The sequence below is a fragment of the Tinamus guttatus genome, unplaced genomic scaffold (genome assembly GCF_059628265.1).
Source record: "Tinamus guttatus ecotype Peru unplaced genomic scaffold, ASM5962826v1 Tinamus_guttatus_pri_ptg000171l, whole genome shotgun sequence".
Lineage (NCBI taxonomy): Eukaryota > Metazoa > Chordata > Aves > Tinamiformes > Tinamidae > Tinamus > Tinamus guttatus.
In genome coordinates, this window is record NW_028288705.1 from 3649876 (window position 1) to 3671452 (window position 21577).

Below are 21577 nucleotides of genomic sequence, written 5' to 3' on the forward strand. Positions count from 1 at the left end.
CTGAACTAGGGAAGCATGAATCCTGGACACAACACTTGATCTTTCATGTTCTTGTATATGACCTCACAGCAGTGCCAACTTTGGAGCTTAGATAGAGCATTGGTATCCTTAAATTCTATGCACTAAAGGTTTTAAAGCGTCCAGGTAAATTTTCTACAGTTGTGAATGAAAAAAGCAATGGATGTGAACCAATGAAATATGCTACATTCAGCTTAAACTGTTTCTGTTTTTTACGACATAAGACATATGACTTCTCCCTTCACTGAAGATATACTGAAATATTGTAGTGATATTATTTCCAGTAATTACTATTTCTGGCATTTTGAACAACATATACTACAGAAAAGAGATTTTAAAATAAAACTGAATAATAGCAAACAAATAATACAATGAAAAGAAGTTTGTTTAATACCATCTTGAATTTGCTTAGCCTTAAGGAAATTTATCCATGCCATGGTAGTGCTGTATATCACAAAGGAATTGCTAAAAATTAAAAGCTTTCATTCTGCTCAGGAGTTGTGTTGTAGTAAAGAGGTTTCACAGTTTCCTGACTTCCATGGTGCTGATAGGAATACATTTGTAGTCTAAATAAGCCAGGAAAGTGTTGCAGCAGAGATTATGGGGTAGCTGTGCTACTGCGATTCTCTTAATTCAAAGTCGTGCTTGAAAGAGACTTTTAATCTTCAGTGGACAGAAGCTGCAATACTGATACTGAAAATGACACTTAGCAACAATTTCTGATAGCTTTTTCTGAAAGTGGCTTGGGAAGAGGATCTCAGTGATACCACTGGTGGAGTTAAGCTTCTGAATTTTACATATGAAAATGGTGGAGGGAAAGTTATATTTAGATGAAAGAGTTTCACTTGTTTCTAATACCAGGCAACTCAGAAATCTGAAGGACTTTTTGACTAGGGTAGTTTCTCATTTTCAGGTCTTGCTCAAGTATGGTTGATGTTAATTTTTTTCTTTAGTTTCACTGATTTCTGGAGCCCTTTACAAAGTCCTCCAAAAGATCAGAGGGTATTTATATGCCTAACATCCAGTGGTTTCATAAAGTGATTTCATTGTTTTTGATTGAAAGGTAGGATGGTAATTAATTTCAAGGATCCAAGAGCACTGGACTGATGTATTGGGATCAAACCAAAGTCTCCACCTCCTGGGCCTTACTCCCTTTCTTCATCAAATTAGGTTGCCAGTCCCCTTTTAAAGCTCAGCAAAACAAAGCCACTGGCAAGCAGTGCCTCTCTTGAAATTCATGTGTGTTGTTAATGTAAATTCCTTTATGGATAGTGATAGAAAAGGAGGGAATGTTTCCAGAAGAAAAGGTAATCGAAAATACATCAGTAGCTTTAGCGTAAATAGGTTTAGATAATACGTATAGATTAAAGCAAAACTGAGTTACTTTTGTTAGTTATCCTTTTTGAAGATAGATATGAGATACTAGATCTGGAATACCATTTGCTGAGAAAACTAGTGAGCCTCAAAAAAGAAACAAAAAAGAAAACAAAACAGCTTGAGGCTTTACAAGAAAATTCTGGTAAAGAGAGAACATTACCTGAGGAGGTGTAAAACATTTGAGAAAGAGATTGATTATGATGGGAAGTGATCCAGCAAAAGCAGAGGCTAAAAACCTTACTGTAGTCCAGGTAGTTTCAAAATGGTTTGAGTGCTTGTACTTTGGATGCTGATATCATTAAGGGGATGAGTATAATATCTTTCTGAATAACCTGAGATAGAACAGGTGAAAATCATACACTATCCGCATATTGCCTAGGGGCACACAGAATTTCTAGAGCAAAAAAACCTACAAAACTCTGAAGAAAGAAAGGCTCAGCACAACTGTGACACACCAAGGATATGCATTTGCTTTGCTTTCCTGTGAAACTTTCTGATAGAAGGAAGGATTTCTACACATAGAAAAAGGAGAAAAGGGGGAAAGAATAAATTTGAGTGGGTTGAATTTTCAAGAATCAAAGCAATTTCTGCCCAGGTGCAAAGAGACAGGAGTGAAGATTGATAACGCAGTCAATAGAAGCAGGATGACAGTGCAGAATGATAGTTATGGATGTTTAAGTGTTTCTAGCTAGTTACAGATGTCTCTTGCCAGAAGAGCCTATTTTAGAGCCTTAAGCACGGACTAGATTTTAATGAAATTTATGCTCAGGGTAAATGCCAGGCAAGGTGCAAGACCTTCACTAAATCAGGTTCAAAGAGAGAGAACAGTCATTTGATTAAGTATTGTGATTTTGTCATATTCTTTTGAATTTATGAGAATAAATTTTTCTTTTTTTTTTGTCAGAGGTAGATTAGGGGGAAGATGAAAACCAGGTTGACTATAGCCTGTCTGCTTTGGGTTTATACATGTGGACATGAGATCAGAATCAGGGCTTAGTTATTAAAGTTTAGAAATGAAGGAGCAGTAAAGGCAAACATTGTCACAAATTGGATAAGAAGAGTGAAGAAACAAGGTTGACATGATGGAAAAAAAGACAGATCCAGTATAAGAGGAGATCTATTGTACAGGAACATGAAAAAGGAAAAAATGCTGAACAGTCCAGGTAAAAAGTTAGTCAAGAGTGGAGTCCAGGGGAGAGTCAAAGAAGGAGTTCAGGATGGGTCTCACTAATAGTGGAGGTAGGAAAATTTATACTGGCAGCGGCTTCAGCCACATATTTCCTTCATCCTCCTCAGGTCCTTGCACCTCATGCTCGCTATCCCAGCCTTCACCTTCTTGTGCTTCTTCCTTCCTCCCCCTCATATCCCTACTTGCATGCTCGCAATAGCTCACTCCCATGTTCTTCCACCTCTCATGCCATCTCCCACCATAGGTAACTTGGCATGAATATTAAAACTAGAAGATAAATAGCAGTCCAAAAACCAAGACATGTCAAATATACTCTGTCCTATGCTGATATGGAGCATTCTTGATGTGATGTATCTTCACCAAATCAATATGAAACAGCCCTGTCCAACCTTTCCTCATCTGTCTTTTCTCTTTAGATTGCAATTTTTTTTATGGCAGTAGGGCCTATATATTAAAATGTTTATAAAGTACTTATGGCTAAGGGGCTTTGATATCAATGTGGAGTACAGCCAGAATATAGACGTTATTTATGATACTGATAAGCAATGATGCATGCCAAGTTTATTTTTATTTATCTAAATAAAAGAAACATATATGTTACATTTATCTAAATGAAAGAATAAATAAAAGGAAACTCTCCATCTTCAGAAATTCCAGTTATGCAGTGTAACACAGTATTTTAAGCTACCTTGGCATTACTAGGCAAAACAGCAAGGTCAGCAGCTGTCATATATATTGAGATCCCAAGCAGAGGAAAGCAAATAAAATGATAGTTAAGAACAATCTAAAATTAGTACTGCCTGAGGAATAAACAAACAAGTTTGACCTGATTCGCTGTGTGTGTAAATAGACATAACATTAGCAAATATAGTAAAATTGCAGGTATTTATACCAGCTACAATGCAGGTGTATTACACTTACCAAGAGTAAAAGCACTTTGTTGCAAAACAACCCTTCACCTCTAAGTCAAAATGAATTACATATGTAAAATATAAATTATATTTTTACCAGTAACTGTCTTATAAATACAGCAAAGTCTTACAAAATAACCCCCTGCAAATTGTAATTATGTACATAGTATATTGTAATACTTGTCCTGCAAGCTGCTTAGTTCTTACCACTTCCAACATTGCTTGCCCTGTGGAAGTGCCGAAGATGTTCACATGGGCTTACATAAATACACACAGAGTTTAGGCACAGCAGATGGGTGATTTAGATAATTAGAGTCATCTTGCTAGGGCCAGACATGGGCATTTCAGGTATTGATTGTGGCATCTATGTAAGATAGTTAAAGCCAGAAGGCAGATTCTGGTCATAAATCTTGGGTGAAAGGGGACCATTATTCCGCCCTTCTTGAAAATATGCGGCATTTCTTAATATAGCAAAAGAATCTTACTATGGCCTTTTGCTGTCAATAGATAATTAGCTGCTAGTATTGCCCCTGTAGCAACGTACCTTTAAAGAAAATATTCTACTACTGAAATGAAGATAATACCCACCTTTTCATGGGTCAGTGCTAAGGTCACCATATTGTAATGCATTTCATTACATTTGATGAAACATATGTAATTTTTGAGGTAGCAGTGGACAGTTCATGATCCTATTCATTTCATTGCTTCTGAGAGTTTGTGATTTATTATTGGAGAGATGGCTTACTAAATTGATTTTTGAAATCAGGTTTCAAATATACCAAAGCACATTCTTTAATACACTCCCACTCAACGATAGAAGGCTGGGAAGACAAAGACATTGTGCAGATTAGTCTGAGGCACAGCATTTGCATGGTCCAAACCCAGACAGAAAACCCTAGGTTTCAAGGAGATTATATGGAAGAATCATATATATTCTCTGTAGAAGGCCTATAAAATGTTAGGTGTATAGCCTACACTAGTCATCTGGGCACACCTTATAGGATTTACAAAGTAGGGTAGGCACCTCCAGGGAATAATGCATCCTACTTACTTATCTCAGGCAGTTATTTGGGCAGCTATCTTGGACTAGATTTACTAAGAATAAGTAAGGGTTGTTTGGGCCTTTGAGTCAAAATGTACACATTTCCTGTCTCTGGCTTCCCAGCAATATTCCTGATAAGCTTTAACCAATTGCGTCCTTTATATATACATAAAAAAGAGCTTCTCTATATTGACAAGCCAAAAGAGCTCTTTCGAGCATAAGCCTATACTCAATTTGCTTTCTACTAGGTTGCCTTTTTGTCTCTTCCTTTCATGAACCCATGAGGTTACGGCTACAATGTAGCCTTAATTAATATGATTTATATTTTAATTGTATATAGGGATCCTGATCAAGATCAAGGGCACTACATAAACAAACTGGCCTGGATCCACAAAGATGGATTTCTGAGAGAAGAAAGTAGAAAAGTGAGCTAAGAAGGCTTTCCTTGCTTTCGTGACCATTAGGTCACACGGTACATGACAGGACTGTTGGTGTTAATATGTATTTCTCTATGTTATTATCAGAGCCTCACTAAATACCAATTTTGGGTGCTTAATTTCTTCTGAGACACTTAACCTTCCACTGAAATATATGGAGAGTTCATGCCTAAAAGCTTTTGTGGCTGTGACACAGAGGTGACAGAAATAGAGCTTGTCCCTGCTTTCCCCATGAGGAGTTCAGGAATAGTGGGAGTAGGGAACCTTCCCTCGAGGTCGTTCAAGAACTGTTTTTGTAGGCAGAAAGGGAAATTAAGCCTGTGTTTCTAGTTCAGGATCTGAATCAGAAGCATGTGAGGAGTGGGCATGGTTCCTATAATTGCACACTTGAATCCTTTGCCTATACATGCTCGTCTGGTGTGTCCAGAAAAGATACAGCAATGTTCTGCTCAATCTGCAGCTCTAGGAGGAACGAGTGTTCTGTAAGTCCTGTGTTATGTTTCTCATTTCTGTGCAGAGATACTGTATATTCTCAGGTAACTCAGGTGGCTCTATAGACCTCTGGTCAAGCACCTGAATCAAGTCCTACATATTTAAGCAATCATAAAAACGTTTAGATACAGCAAATGGACTGCAGAATTAAATATATGATTGAATTACTTGAAACGAAGATGAAGATTGGAGCAAAGTGAACAAAACCAACAAAGAAGCCTTGTTCCCAATGCACATACCTAATGTAAGATTCTTTCAGAAGAAACTGGAAGAGAGGTTTTATAAAGCAGACAAATAGGCTTGGATAAATAGCACTTTTTAAATGAAAAAAGGAAAAAAAAATAATAACTTATGATATCTAATCTTTAAAAGCTTTTAGAATCCTTCAAAATCCTCTAAGGTACATTTAGTGACAGCTTGAAGCTATTTACTTTAGCATTAGTTAGTCTTCTAGAAGCTATGATCTATATCTCTGCTATGGATTGTCTTTCCATGATGAAACTGCCCTTTGCTCAATTAGGAAATTTCTCTGAAATCTGTTTGCCTGAAAGTTACTAAGCTTGAAAAAAAAAAAAAAGGAATCAAAATCTGTTTGCATTTTGACAGTATAACTTTCTAAGCCATCTTATAAGAAAAAAAAATTCTTCTTAACCAGGATTATAGCAAAATACATGCTTTGTTATGCAAATGTATATTTCTGTGAAGACATTATAATCCATGTTGGTGGCTTCCTTGAACTATAAAGCCACTTTACTTTTGATTCACAGAGATAAAGTTGCAAAACACAGTAGGCTGTGATATACAAGTTTTTAAGACTGCATGGAAAGAATTAAGTGGACAGTAAAACTTAGAAATGTCAATGTTTTCTAATATGAATTTCTTTTGCCTAAAGATTAATTGTTCTGGAAGGTACTGGATTTTTCTTTCTCCTGGATGAGAGAAAACATAGTGTATCTACACTTTATTCCTATTCTGCCTAAAAATCTCTCTTGAAAGTGGTAAGAATTCTGTTTGCAAAACACCACTGTAAAAATAATCTTGATCTCTTCAGTTTGCAGAGTATCGTTTTTCTGCTACAGTAACGTTTTTAGTTATGCGTCTGAACACATATTAAATGACCACACTGTTCTTTATCTGACCCTAAGGGCCTGATGGCTTCTTTAGGAGCTATGAGTCACTTTGGACACATGGATATGAGTTCTCTTCAGTGGTTTATTTCTTTCATAGTGGATTTTAAGGATAGTAATATGTATTTTGTCTGTGTTTCCACAGGCATTTCCCCTGGAGATCTATAGGACTCCATCTGTTCTAACCAACTGCCAAATACTTGTGTGTTTGTGTCCCTACGTATAAATAAAATATATGCTGGTAAGAAAGCCTTAGCCATTCTGTGGTTGTGATATCACCTGCATAGTTATGATGCACAGGTTTATGTATTCCTGTCTCTGAAGTAAAGATATGATATTACCCTTTCTTTCTCAGCTGAGATGGTGTGCTGAATGTCAGCCAGCTGCCTTTGCCTCCCTGTAAATACACAGAATATTTTTTATTATAGGGATTACTTGACTGTTCTGGAAGGATGGATGTGGGCTTTGATTGATATTACATTTGTTGTAGGGAGATTGTAGGGAGAGGCAACTGCTTTGGGTGTCTTGACAGTTCAGCGTTTTACTGTATGCATCACCTTTGCTCTTCAGATAACTGGAGTAAGTTGGTTTGCAGAGTGATATTTTCCTTTCTTGTTGCATACTATTGTTAACTTCAGGTTAATCTACTGTAACATGGTCTGTACAGATCTTTCATTAGAAAAGGTACAGCATCTTTTGTTAATGTACAACACAATGTTCTCCTTATTAAATAGATAGGAGCAAATGACCTCTGTGCTTCAATTTCTTAAGGAGCTTCCTCTTCTTTAGAGACATTGAATGGGGATTCAATGTACAGATGACTTTCTCGAAAGCTGTAAATAGACGGGCACTAAACTCCTCTTGAGACACACGTTACTCATGAAGTATGTTCTATTCACCTCTAGCGTTAGACAGTGATCAGAGATTATCAGACAATAGGAGTTAGGATTGTAAATCCTATGATAAACTAATTCTGTTAATTTCAAGGAGGCTAGAGCAGAAATGATAATACAGAAGGAAATTATCATACAGCAGTGTGAAAGGGTGACATTTTCAGACGTATTCAATGTTATTGTATAAAATTTTTGAAAATTCCACTTCATAAAAAGAGTTTAGCAAAATACAGAGCTTTCTGGCCTAATGCTGAAAACTAGTTTCCATTGATTTCTCCAAAATTAAACACATCTTGCTGAAGCTGGAAGGCAGACCACAAAACAGACTGTTGGTGAGCTTGTACAATCGGCTCGCCTTGACAAGGATAATATGTATGGATAAAAAAATTGAATAGATCATTTAGTTTACTCATTTACTTCTCCTAATTTATGCTACTTGTTTTCTTTTTGACTTCACTCAGTTTCATATTGAAATTAGTTTGTACATGTTTTCCATACACAACATTTTTTTTGAAGAAGTGGAAGACCATGGACATAGATTTTTTTTAATTATTAAAAATATGAATACAGCTTGGCATTTACATAGCATTTTACATAACCAAAGTACTGTACAATTATTAACTAATGAATCCTCATACTGTCCCTACTGAGAAAAGTAATTAAATATTACTGTCCTAAATTTACAAATGAAAAGCTGAGCTACAGATTAAATTTTGTGTCCAAGGCTATAGAGAGAAATTGTATTTCAGTGGCAGAGTTATGTCAGATTTCAGTGCCTACTTTTAAACCAACTGTAAGAGTTGTCTTTCCTTCTCAAAATTAATGCCTTTTAAGAAAAGAGAGTGGGTAATTTTTCTTCTTAATAAACACTAGCTATTTCAATAAAATAACTTCACAACCAACTTTGCAAGTCTTACCTTCCAGTAAGCAATAAGCTGCAATAGATGCAAATACGTGTTTCCACCTTCTTTGTCCCTACCTAAAGTGTAGAACCAATCAGGAGTCAGATTTTGGAAGAGCCACTTTTCCAGTTTGAGCATATTTTCTTGAAAGATGGAGCAAGACTCTTCTCACTGGTGTCCAGTGATAGCACAAGAAGCAATGGGCACAAACTGAAACACAGGAAATCCTGTAAGACCATGAGGAAAAACTTCTTTACTGAGAAAGTACACTAAGCACAGGGTAACACTGTAACATGTTGCCCAGAGAGACTGTGGAGTTTCCAAGCATCCTAGGAGTTAGACATTGTCATGGGCAGGGCATCCTGCTGTAGGTGACCCTGCTTGAGTGGAGGGTTGGACCTGATGATCTCCTGAGGTCCTTCCAACCCTGGTTATTCTCTATTTCTCTGAAATCAGTGTAACTCTGTTATGATGACCCAAATGAATTTCAGCAATATCATTTCTTAGAAGTAACTCAAGCAAATGCAATATTGTGTTTCAGGGCACTGAATCTGCATAGAGCTTGGTTTTGCATGTGATTTTATTTTTAACACGTAGAACCATTAGAGTGTGTCTATATAAACTGTGCCAAACCAAACCAGAAGCCAGCTCTGCAGTTCTTATTAGTATCTGAACAACACTGTGCAAACTGTGGTGACAGATATTGGTGTTCCTTATCTATTCAAACCCTGGATGATACAAAAATACCTAAAATAGACTCCAGGATGCCTGATTTTGCTTTACTAGGTAGCATATGCTTTATTATTTGTCTGCAGCTGTGCATGTATCATTACACTGTTTTGCATTTTCTTGAATAAGCCAATGTCTCAGTATAGCCCTCTCTTCTCTAAGCTTTGAACAAAAGTCTGTAGTATGTGATTGTCCTAGGAGTGAGAACAGATGAAATATTAAGCTGAGGATGATATTGTCTCATGCTGTACACCATTATATATTGATTAGAGGAGGTCAAAGCAGGAATTTAGATCTTATTGTGGCTGTGAGCTTGAAAGGGTTATAGTGCTGTTTTCTTTCCCTTATCAAGCTGAACACCTCCCTTTTCTCTCTGGTAAATCTCTTTTGGTATAACATGATCATACTGATTTGGTATCATTTTTTGACCATTTTGCTCCACTATAATGACAACAATAATGACAGAACACTGCAAAACAAAGATCTGGGGATTTGGTAAATGAGGACTTGCATCAAGACTCTCCTTTGAATTCCTGGTCAGTTGCCCACACATGGAGCTCCAGGGCCAATTTTCTGAATCCTGGATCTTCACAGATGTCAGATTTTCAAGTGGCACTATAGCTTCAATTAAACTAAAAGCCATAGTTAATCATCATCTTCTGAATTTTTGTTAGTTATCCTCCTAACTATAAAACCTAATAAATATATGAAGTTAACCAGGTATTCTAGGTTTTCAAGAAAACATAATGTATTTATGTCACTAACTGTGTGTGCATGTGCATATTTGTGTGTGTGTATTACTTCCCATTACTGTCATCAAAAAGAACCTGGCAGATCACAGTCGTAGGATATTGAATGACTTATACAGGACATTTCAAGGGTATAAAGATTGCTCCTCTTGCTTTTTGTGAAGCAAAAGTTAATACCATTTTTTTTTCTTGAGTAGAAACATAATGCCCCTCAATTGTTTTCACATTATACTCTGCAGAGGATGTGAAAAAGGCAACTAGAAGACTGGAGGAAATGTGAATGTCCAGAACCCCCAGGAAAAACAGTGAAAATGAATGATGATCTGCCACAGAAGGACCTTCTCAGCATATTGAACTGTCTCTTAGAACTGCTGAGGAGGATTATCAGAAACAGTTGCTGAGATAAATGAAGATGGAGATGAAAAAGGTGATTGTGTGCTAAAAATGTTCTTCCTGGACAAAATGCTAACTGTAAGTGACAGAACATGAATAAAGAGAAATGTTCTATTTAATACCTGGCATACAAATATGTAGAGAAAACAAACCAAACCAAACCAAACCAAAAAGAACCAAGTACCTCTTTCTTGGTGCACCTTTTGTCATAAGCTCTCCTTCAAGCAGTACTTTTTCCAACTATTACATAGTTTTGGGTGGGCAATGATGCTTGCCAGTAAGGGTACACGGGCATTCCATGGTCTCAGTGAATCTGGATGCTCAGTTACAGCTATTGTGACAGTATGGTTCCTGAGCTGGCTTTTTATTTACTTGGCACATTAGTGTTCATTTTATTTGCTGTCTGGTTGGGAATTTATTTGCATTTTCTCAACATTGTGCTTGAATCTCCAGCATTGTTGATTTTTCATAAATATTTTTTCAGCTAAATTCCCTGGTGTATGAATGCTTGGGCAATAAGTAGAGATAGCAACTTCAAAGCAAAGATTTTAATTGTAAATGAATACATAAAATTGATTATCTCAAGGGGTTATTGATATAGTGCTTTAATGTTGTGCACCCATTATCTTACCACCTAAGATCTGAATCACTCTCTGGAAGTGCCTATCTCCATTGTAAATAAAGTGTGCCCGGGGCAAGTAGCCTACAAACATGAGCATTTCAGTTGCACACCTAACATTAAATAGATTGAAGCAAGGCCTCAGAGTTTCTCTTTTACATCACATGATGTAAAGTGAAATATCATTTTCCTATGAATTATTTTGTCTTCACATAATCTTTGTCCTCTTATCTGTATAATTCATGGACTAACCTAAGCCTCATATGTCAGTTCACAAAGTTATGATGGATCTGTTTGGGCTCTTGTCCTCATCTGCATAGAATGAAAGATTAGCAGAATTCATTGGCAGGAATAACTTTAAAAATTAATTGAAGTGTTTCTTACCTGCTATCTGAGATTGATAAGCAGAGTTAATGTAACCATCTCCTGTTAACTCTCTGAGTAGTTATGGGAAGAGACATAATATTGTCAGGTTCAAAATTTTATGATTTCACATTAGATGAACACTAAATTTTCCATAAAAAGTGAAAATAGGAATATAGATACATTTTACAACAGCCTTATTAAGCATTCATTCCAACTTGTAGTCCTGATTCTTAATCAGAGAAATCAGTGACAGAAGAAATGGTATTTCTTCTTTTAAGACTGATAAAATAAATAATATATTAGTTATGCTCAGAAATTAGCTCTATAGAGAAGTGTTTCCGCAGCTCATACTGATGCAAAGCAATGTTATCTAATCATGATTTTGTGTAAAAGAGATCAAATTAAATTACCAATGTATTTATTAATACAACTGCAACTTTATGCTATACTGTACATGTGATCCAGCTACATCTGGGTCGCATACCTAGAAAAGTCTGAGAAAGTAATTTCCAATAAAAGAATATTCTTTCTTGGAATCTTAGATTCTTTTGAGAATTCAAGAATCTTCACATAAAAATGAAATATGCATTCTAATATCCAGGCTGCTTCTGAGATACTCAATGATGGTGCCAGTGTACTAAAGATGTTTGTGGCACACAAAGTCATTAACACAGGAGGTTGTATCTGTCTTAAACTGTTCATTTGCAACTGCATAGAAATAGCAGTATGTGTCACAGCCTTGTATTGGGGAAGGGAATTTCCCATCTTGTTGGAAATCTTGCAGAAGAAGTAGAAAAGAGTAGCAGAAAAAAAAAACTACACTGAATGAAAAACTGGCACAGAACATTTTCTACTACAGTAACAAAATTAAGCAGACATAGATACATTTGCTCCGTAATGAATGTGTCTTGAATGATAGCAAAGATGGTCTTCATTCATTATTCATCTGTTTCTTCGTTGCCTCTTCTCTGATGCTATCATTTTTTCTACTGGGCCTTTGGTTCAAGATTCCCTTTCTGTTCTCTGAAATTGCTTGAACGTTCTTTCATGCGTGGGCCCTCTTCCTAGCTCAGAAATTAACTAGGTCATTCAAGCAAACCTTCAGCAATATGGTATGTAAATTATAAAAAAGTACAGATGGGCCATTTTTAGTGGAAAAGAGCAGAAGAGGGGACAAGTGTGGAGAGACTCCCAGTCACGGCATTCTGTGCTCAGTCAAAGTAGTGGTTTTGTCGTTCTGAGATTGCTAACCTGCTTCAGCTTTAGCTTATTTAAAACTGCATCTAGCTTGTCACAGGCGTTAAATGTCCTCATGTTCAAGTAAGAGATGGAATGTGTGGACAGGAACCATTCTAAAATTAAATACTGCTGTCTTCAATTGTGCTAACCTGAATATCAAATAATAGTCATCTGCAACTTTCCTTTTTCCCTTTTAAAGCCAAACCCAAGCTAAACATAATTAGCATATATTTAAGATTAAGTAATAACTTTAGAATACGAGTTCACTGTTTTGAACATTTATAAAACACAGCTCATTTTTAAAGCACTTATAAATTACAGAGTACATTTAGATTTCCCCAAGAAAACTCTCAGGATCCAGAATCTTTTGTAAAGTGACCTACCTATGTTCTCAGATGGATGAATTTTAAATTTTAGTATTCTTAGAATTATAACCATTTTTAAATTGCATCCTTAAAATATTTTGTCTCAAGAAAGGGATATCATTTAAGTAGTTAAAAATAAATTACTGGAAACTACTTTTCAAGGGTGAAGAAGAGCATTATTATTTGGCACCATACTGACTTATTTTGTTATGCAGATTATTTGTGCTTCTTGAATAAATTTGTTCTTCTTTTAAAGCTGCTATAGCCATATGATAGCCTCACTACTCTTTGTGGACACTGACATATTCTATCCTGAATGTCTTGGTATGTGCATAGTCAATATCCACATATTCTTGCCTTGTGCTTATTAGCTTATAGAAGTTTGGAAGGCTAGGAAGTTTAGAGGTTTGTAGAGATAATAGGAAATTGGGTGTTACTCTCTTCTTCTCTTAACAAAACAAAACAAAACAAAACGAAAAAAGAAACAGTCCCAGAAAAAGCATGATTCTAGTTACATGGTTATAAATGCAGAGCTTGTCACAGATTATTTGAAAGTGTATCTTGACTAAGACAAAAAGAATTAATGGAAACAAAATTCTCTAATGCCCATGCCTGCATTGGCAACTTGTTGAGAAGTAGAGATAATCACTCAATTTTCAGTTACATACAAAAGCAAATTCATATAGTGATAATGTAATAGACCTTATTAAAAAAAAAAAAAAGTGATTACCTGTTTTAGTTTACCTGCAAATCTGTAAAGTTCTCTACACTGCCTTAAGAGGTCATTTTTATGCAGTACTAACACAACTGTCTTTCTTTGACATTTTAGAAGAAATGAGCAGAAACAGTCCTGGGAGCAGGGCCCAGAAGTGTAGGTCATCACTCTAATCACTATACTAGAGTCAGGTTGTTTATTTCTACCTCTTTGGTCCCATGAACTTTACTTTCCTGGCAACAGACAGGCTCTGCCTCATAGAAAATGTCAAATGACATTCTGAATTACTGCATGATGCAGGGCTCTGGACCTGTAATATGGTTCAAAACTGTCCCAGTCTGAATGTGCCCAGAATACAGGTCTAACATTTCCTTGGGATGTACAGTAATTACTAATGTAACATCCCCTTGGTCAATTCTGTATCTGATGCACGCTGCTTCCAAAAGGCAAAGGTGTCTTATTTGAGCATATAAAACAATTTTCTGTATTTTAAGTATAGCTCTTGTTTTAATTAGTATTGAAAATGCCATGGGTAAGTTTCAGACAAATCTTACTCCTGTAATACTGTCAGTCACCAAGATCTTCACCCTTCATAGTGATATTGCTGAGTGTATCATCACTTTTGGCATATCAGTAGGTGCATTCATGCAACTCAGCATATCAGACATGAAGAGAAAATAAATTAAGCAATATAATTGCTTCATCTTTGCCTAGGTTTAAGTGTAGGAAAGATTATAGTAGAACAAAATGATTGTTCAAGTAACTAAATCACATCTCACAATACTTTTCAGACATTCATGCATTAGCATAGGCACTTGAAGCCTTGTTTGAACAAGCTTCCATATGGTTTTCTTTCGAGCAATCTCTTGACCTCAGACTAAAGCAAAACTCAAAATGGTCTGGATACCCAGGAGAGATAAGTATGTCATGAGAACTGTCATACCTTCATCGAGATCTTCAAAACCCGCTTGGACGCAGTCCTGTGCCATATGCTCTGCATGACCCTGCGTGTGCAGGGGGGTTGGACTAGATGACCTCTGGAAGTACCTTCCAACCCTAAGCACTCTATGATTCTATGATTCTATATGGAAACTGGAAGTCTCCCTATCTTGTAATAAGAAAGTCAATTGAGATCTGCCATACAGAGCACCTCCAAAATCTGAAAATAACTCAAAGAAAATGCTAGACAATCAAGGATATATGTAAAAGCAGAGTTCATCTTCATGGTTGCTTTCACTGATCAGCTGGCAGTGAAGGAAACCCTCTCAAATTATTCCCTAGACAGTGCACAGTGCTTTTCAGATCGAGATTACAGGGTTTAATTCATTTAGATTTATTCCAAGTAAGAATAAAGTAGATAAAAGAGGATCTGAACACAATAGATTCATTTGCAGACAGAAGTTACACTCTAGAAAGAAATTCCATGACTATTAGATTAAAAAATTGACGTTCATTTTTTAGGTTATCTACTCATCAAGGTAGTTTAACAAATATAAAAGAAATATTTTAGATAATGAAAATAATTCACAAAATTACCCACAATTAAGGGATGACTACATATCAATCAAGAGATCAAAAAGATATGAGGACAAAGGCTTTCTTAAAACAAATGTTAATTTCAACAGTAATTCCCAACTGAATATTTAATCACAATATTTTAAAGCAATTAGTGCTTTGCCACAGAACTTGTAGGTCACCACAAGTAAAGTGAATTCATTGCAGTATCATGTGAGTAATTTGAGCAACTATGAAACAGAACAATCCATTGATTTTGACCTCATTCTGCTCTAATGTGGTTTTTATGTTAAAATCTTTGGCCTTGATGAGTATCCATTAGAACAAGTTTCTTTGCCTCTGAAATAGCTGAACCTGTTAAAATTGCATTTGTCTGTCATGTTTAAACTATAAGGGGGAAAAAAATATCTTTTTTACAGATGGTGCCTGACATATGCATTAAATGTAACGGGCATATTAAAGTCCTGCCAGTCAGAACAAGTTTTTCTTCCCAGTTCAGCATGGGCTGCATATGCATGTGTTTGTTTATCCCCTTATGTAGGACTAGAAAAGCATCAAGATGTCAATTGCCTGTTGCTAGATTCATACCGAGAAGCGCATGTTCTGAACCCAGGACATTATCACAGTTGGACACAAAAGCCTATTGTTAATGATGTGAGAAAAGGAAACAAAGAAAATATGTTTAGTTCATCAAAAAGATGAAAGTTTCCATGTGGTTAATGTGTTGTGTTTGGAACTGCTAAAAGCAAACAAACTCAGTGTGTGTAACAAAACCACAATAAAAATGAAACCTTTGGTGGAACCAGGTCAAAGTTTATGCTTTTTATTGAATTTTCCTTCTCATTTAAACTCTATATCAAAAGATCTCTGGAACAGAGCACAGTGAGTCCTTTTCCGTTCTTTCTTTTTTTTTTTTTAATTAAACACTCGATCTGGTTGTAATTTATATTACAGAAGACTAATCATTTCTCTGCTGTAAAAGAAAACTGAACTCAGCATGTCTTTATTTTCCATAAATTTTCTGCTGCCCTTTTCTAAAGGAAGATCTTTGAAAGTAGACTGCTATAAAATTATTAAACTAATCAAAAAGTAAAATTTAATATAGGTGGCTGAGGAAATCAGAAGTTTGTGCAATGGATCACTTTTGATTTTTTGCCTAACATCCAAACAGCATAAAACATATGAATGTGCCATCTGCCTTTATGGCAACTTCCAATCCAAATTATTTTTCAGTGTCCTGAGCAATTTCAAATAAATTTGATAGAGAAATAGAGAACAAATTTTAAGAAGTTTCTGAAACTATGTGTCTGAAGGGGGAAGAGTGACGTTCACATTAGTGACCTTCTTGATTTTAAGGCTCCTGTGTGAGCTAACTATATTGACTACCACCAACAGCTACAGGTCATCAGCATAAAATTGCCTCTCTGATGTAAATTTAGACAGGCAGCTAGTGCAGTCTTCCAGCCTTTACCAAGCATCTACATTTACCTAAATTTTACTGGTGCTACATACCTTTGCATAATGGTCAGGTAGTTTGGATAGTCCTTGAGAAAGAGATAGGCTTACAATTTTATTGCACCATGCAGATGAAGCACCCACTTTTCACAGGGCAGACCAGAAGGTCAGCAAGAGCCCTGTGACTTGGACCCTATGCAATAGTGATTTGCAGACAGCAGTGGTTGCATGCATGATGCTATCTATATTCACAAACACATTGCCAACTTATGCAATGGTAAATAAAACTGAGATAGGGTAACCAATCATGTTTTTCCTATCCTTATTCTCACATATTTTATCTTTGACATGTATTCAAAAAACAGAAATATTCTCTTTTCACTTGAATTAACATAATTCAGTATTCACTGATTTTTCTTTATCTATCTCAGACATACTTATTATGTGTCAATTAGAATTCTGTGTTGAATTAAAATTCCATTCTGTTATACTGACTATTAGTTTACTTTGGAAGTATGATTGAGCTATTTCTAAAAGAGTTAAAATACAACAAATACAGCAGACCCATGTGTTATCAACACATGCAGGCAATTTCCTTCACCCTGCACTTTCCCACCCATGTTTTAACTTAGCAATAGTCTTAAATAAGACTATTATCACAAACAGCAGAAGGGTACTGATAGGACATCTTGCTATACAATGACGTACTACATTAGAGAGATGTCATGTTTTGTATTCAGATGTCATTCAGTCAGCATCTGAGACTTCACATTTTTTCCCTTTCTTTCCAACTTCCCTCAAACTAGATACACTATAATGTAAAACGTGCCTTGTATTTAAATTTCAGTACTTATACAGTATCTTCTAGCTAATTGTTTGAGCTGCACAGTGTGATAACTTCAAAGACAAGTGTGGAATGAGGTAAGACAATAATACTAAAATTTGTAATTGTTTTTCAAGATCATAGGTCCAAAGTAGAGTATAGAACTAGCAGCAAGAATAGACTGATTCAAGCAAATAAGAATCTTTCTTAAAACTCACTATAGCAGTAGAAATTCTGGGACTGGGAGGTTGCAGAATAGGTATACTTTTTCTGGGAGATTCTCATCTTTTCAAATTCTCACTGAAACTTTTGAAACAACTAGGATTTAAATGGATAAAACCCAAAATACCTAGCTAGGGTGACCTTTTCAAAAACATATGCCATTTAAATAATCAGTGTTGTCATTCATTTTCCCACACACTTGTGAAGCTGTCCAGAAAGAACATTTCACTTTAGTCACTCACTCTTTAAATGTTCTGTTTGCAGGAAATCTGAACAGCAGTCATGACCTCCAGTTTTCCGGACTTCTACATATGGCTCCATCGTTGCTGGAGTATCCCTGGCAGAATATATAAGTATTGGTCCTGCAAGAGTAAAATGGCCTTGGGAAGGGAAGACACTTGGCAGGCTGTGGTCATCTCCAGGCTGTTCACCAGGCAGACCTCTTTGGAGGCAGTGAAGGGAATGCAACACACGCCGTGCTTGTAACTGCAGTGCAAGTGTGGCAAGAACAGCTCCAGGACAGACTTTTTAAATCCAGGGTCCTGATTTGTGTAACAAGTGTTTTTCTCTTTCTTGGTGTAGGTTGCCTTCTCTCCTCTTAGCTGGCAAGGGGGAACAAGCAACTTCTGAGGCCCTTACAGGCAGTCTATATACCCTCTGAGGCTGAGGCAGAGGAGCGTTTGCTCTGGGTTGTTCTCACCTCTGTGGTTCCTTGGAAGCTGCATCAAGGAAGGTGTCCTCTTGGCGCTTCCACACCAGCAGGGGGTTCTGAGGAAAAGCCTTTTCAACTCTGATTAAACCTGGAATAGGACTCATCCCTTTCTCTCTCTTTTTCCGTTTCTTCCTTTTGTTAGGAGATTATGAGGAAATTAGCATCGTCTTTTAATTCAAAAGACTGGAAGGGATGGTGCCCTGCCTTCCTTAAACTACTACTTTTCTTGCTACAAAAGAAAGAGGGGGAGGTGATCCATCGCTAGCTATGACTGTTATAACAAGATATAGCATTTATTATTTCAAATAATGCACAAAACATATTAAAAATAGAAGTCATACATACATTCAGTAAATATTTATGAAGCTTGCCTTAAATAAAAACTCTTGTGTATATATTTATCGAGCTAGGTCATACAAATTTATTGTATGCCTCTCTCCAGAACTCATGCTGAAGCTAGGACTTTTTACCTTTTTTTTCAGGTGTTCTAGAGGCAGGACATATGTTATCCAAAATGTAAATAAAAATAATTTTAGCTCTAATTTGTCACAGGTGAGCAAATAAATCTTGGAAAGTATTAAATACTACCTTATTCAGGTCAATTCAATTATGTTCTCATAAAATCAAAGCAAAACACCTGTGAATTTTAGTAAAAAAAATCACAAGCCTGCTTTTTATTCAAATGAACAATTACTATTTCTAAGATTTGCTGAATATCTCTTGTGCATGGTTTTGTGTATTTCCAAGATTACTTAAAATAAAAAGCAATCATCTTAGCTGTTCAAGTAGCTCTTAATCATAAATGTGATGAATATTAAACTAGTTTAATACGATATGCAACATGTCAATAATTTTCTGTTAAAATAGGAAATAAGTGTTATCCAGTCACAGTTGTAATTTCTTTTTTTTGAGTCCACAATTAAGCCACAGTTTTGACAAGTACATTATTTACTACAGATCTTCAGAGCTTGTTAGAAAATAGCAGGGCAACAACCTAAACAAGTATGCAATCCAGGGCCATCTTATACACTTAATAATATCAACAATATGTGTAATAAATGTGGTTCTTTCTTTTAGCATTACCATAATCAGAGGAACAGCACTCAAGAAATGGCCTTTCTCTCTTTGTTTGCATTCCTGTGCAGGAGGCCAAGATAAATTAAGCCAGGGAGGTGAGGCTGCCCTAAGTGAGGGGACTGTCAGACCTGGACCTCGGTGCTCTCTTTGTCACACTTTGAGCATGGATGAACTTGTGACTATGAAGGCGGCTTCAGAGGAGGATGTGGCTCACCTCAGTTTCTGCACTAAAGACTTCACTGGTACTTTCTTGACATATTTTGACAAATTTGACTTCAAAGTGTATTTCCAGTCTTGAAAAGCAGCTCTGTAGACATAGCATCAAAATGTTTTGCATGTATTGTCTTTGAATAGGTTTCAAACTGACTGCTCATTTTAACAGAGAGAAAAACAAAACTTTTTTCTCAGTCCTGCAAACTCAATCTAATTTCAAAAGTCCAGTCAGATAACATTACTTTTCCTCAATAGCCTTTGTTGAAAACATTTGCCCATCTTGATAAAAATGCATTCGTGTGATTTTTGCTTGGTCATTTAATAAGAACTAGGGAAACTAGTGTCTGCTGAACTGGTGTCTGCTGTGTGTCCCACACTTGCAGAGGCAGCTTCTTCACTCTGAGGGGCTCATCCAGGCTCTCAGCTCTGCTCCCCAGGAGGTATTGTGCAGTAAAAGCAGAAATCCTGCTTTCTGTCTTTCCTGCCATAGCGTGCTTTTCTTGCACAACAGTCTGCCCCTCAAGTAAAATATGTCACAGGTAATATTGTGTAGAATAAAACCTAAAACAACACCAGGCACTTGAGCATGAGAATTTATTTACATTTTCCCAACCCAGGGTGGAACAGAAGAGGCCTGACCTTACTTGACTTATACTATAGGTAAGACCAACTCTTCCTCACTTCGCTGCAGTACTAGAGCAGAACAAATACATGTTAAGTACTTGGTGGTAAAATTGTTTGATCACTGTTGCCTAATCCAGGATATTCTTTTGGGTGTCAATACCATTCCACAAGATGGGCTTTTCCAAGCAAAAGTCATTTTGCTGCATTCCAAAATATGCAGCTTGGGCTGGTCATGGTATCATGCCTCAGTCATCTGGGAACTCCACTGCCGCAGTGAGGCAAGAAACAAAAAATCTTACTTTGCCTCTTTTTCTAAATCTCAACCCCTGCCCCCCCCCCCACACACACTTTTTTTTTTTCCCGGTGTGAATGTTTGGACTACAAAACTGTTTCTACAGAAGAACAGTTTCAACTTAATACTTGATCAGATACGCTAAGGCATGAGGTTTGGAAAGGACAGGCTAATTGTAGGGATATTCAAATGTAGCCATGGTTAAGTTGAAAAATACTTCAAATTACTTATCATTATTAATATAAAAAGTACCTATAAAAATATTTATTTATGCTTTTTGACATTAATTATTTTAATGTGAATTATTAGACCAATTATTATGTAAATTATATGCAGTTTTCATTGATTTCAATGGAAATGGAAGGTAAGAGGATGTTTGCATCCTATGAGCACATTACACACATAGTACATTAGATGATAATATGAGGTAATCCTGAGAGTTTCAGATTTATTTTCAACAAAACATGTAAAGAGAGGACCTTTAGAAAAGTATATGAATTAATATATTATTTGTTTGCTTTTTTTTATCAATTGGATTTACTTTTAAATTAATTCCACAACACATGGGTAATGGGAATCCCTATTACCCAGTGCAGAACTACTTCTATTTTTTTTATGAAATGGCTGTCAGTCAGTATTTGATGAGCCTCAGCTGTGAAGTATAAATCTTCAGCTGCTTTTAAACCTGTTCAAACTTTAAGTCTATGTTTTTGGGAAGGAACTCACAGTGTTGTTTCAATGTAAGAGACTTTATTGTGATACGCAAAGACAGCAGACCTGGTTTCAAACTCAATTCCAGTTTGCAATCTAAAATTAAACGTGATAAATGGCTTGAGAGATTTTACACTTGTGATAGACCTATATGATCAAACTATATGAAATGTCTTGGTTCTTGGTTCAATGTAGTTTAGAAGCATTTTGTTTGTGCATAGCATGATAACTATATAATCTTAACTAACTATAACATCCAACTAAATGCAGTATAAAACCAAATGCTTCCTAAATATCTATATTTTGAATGTCATACTGTAGGCACAACACAAAATAGTAAACATAGAATCATAATTACTATTACACTGTG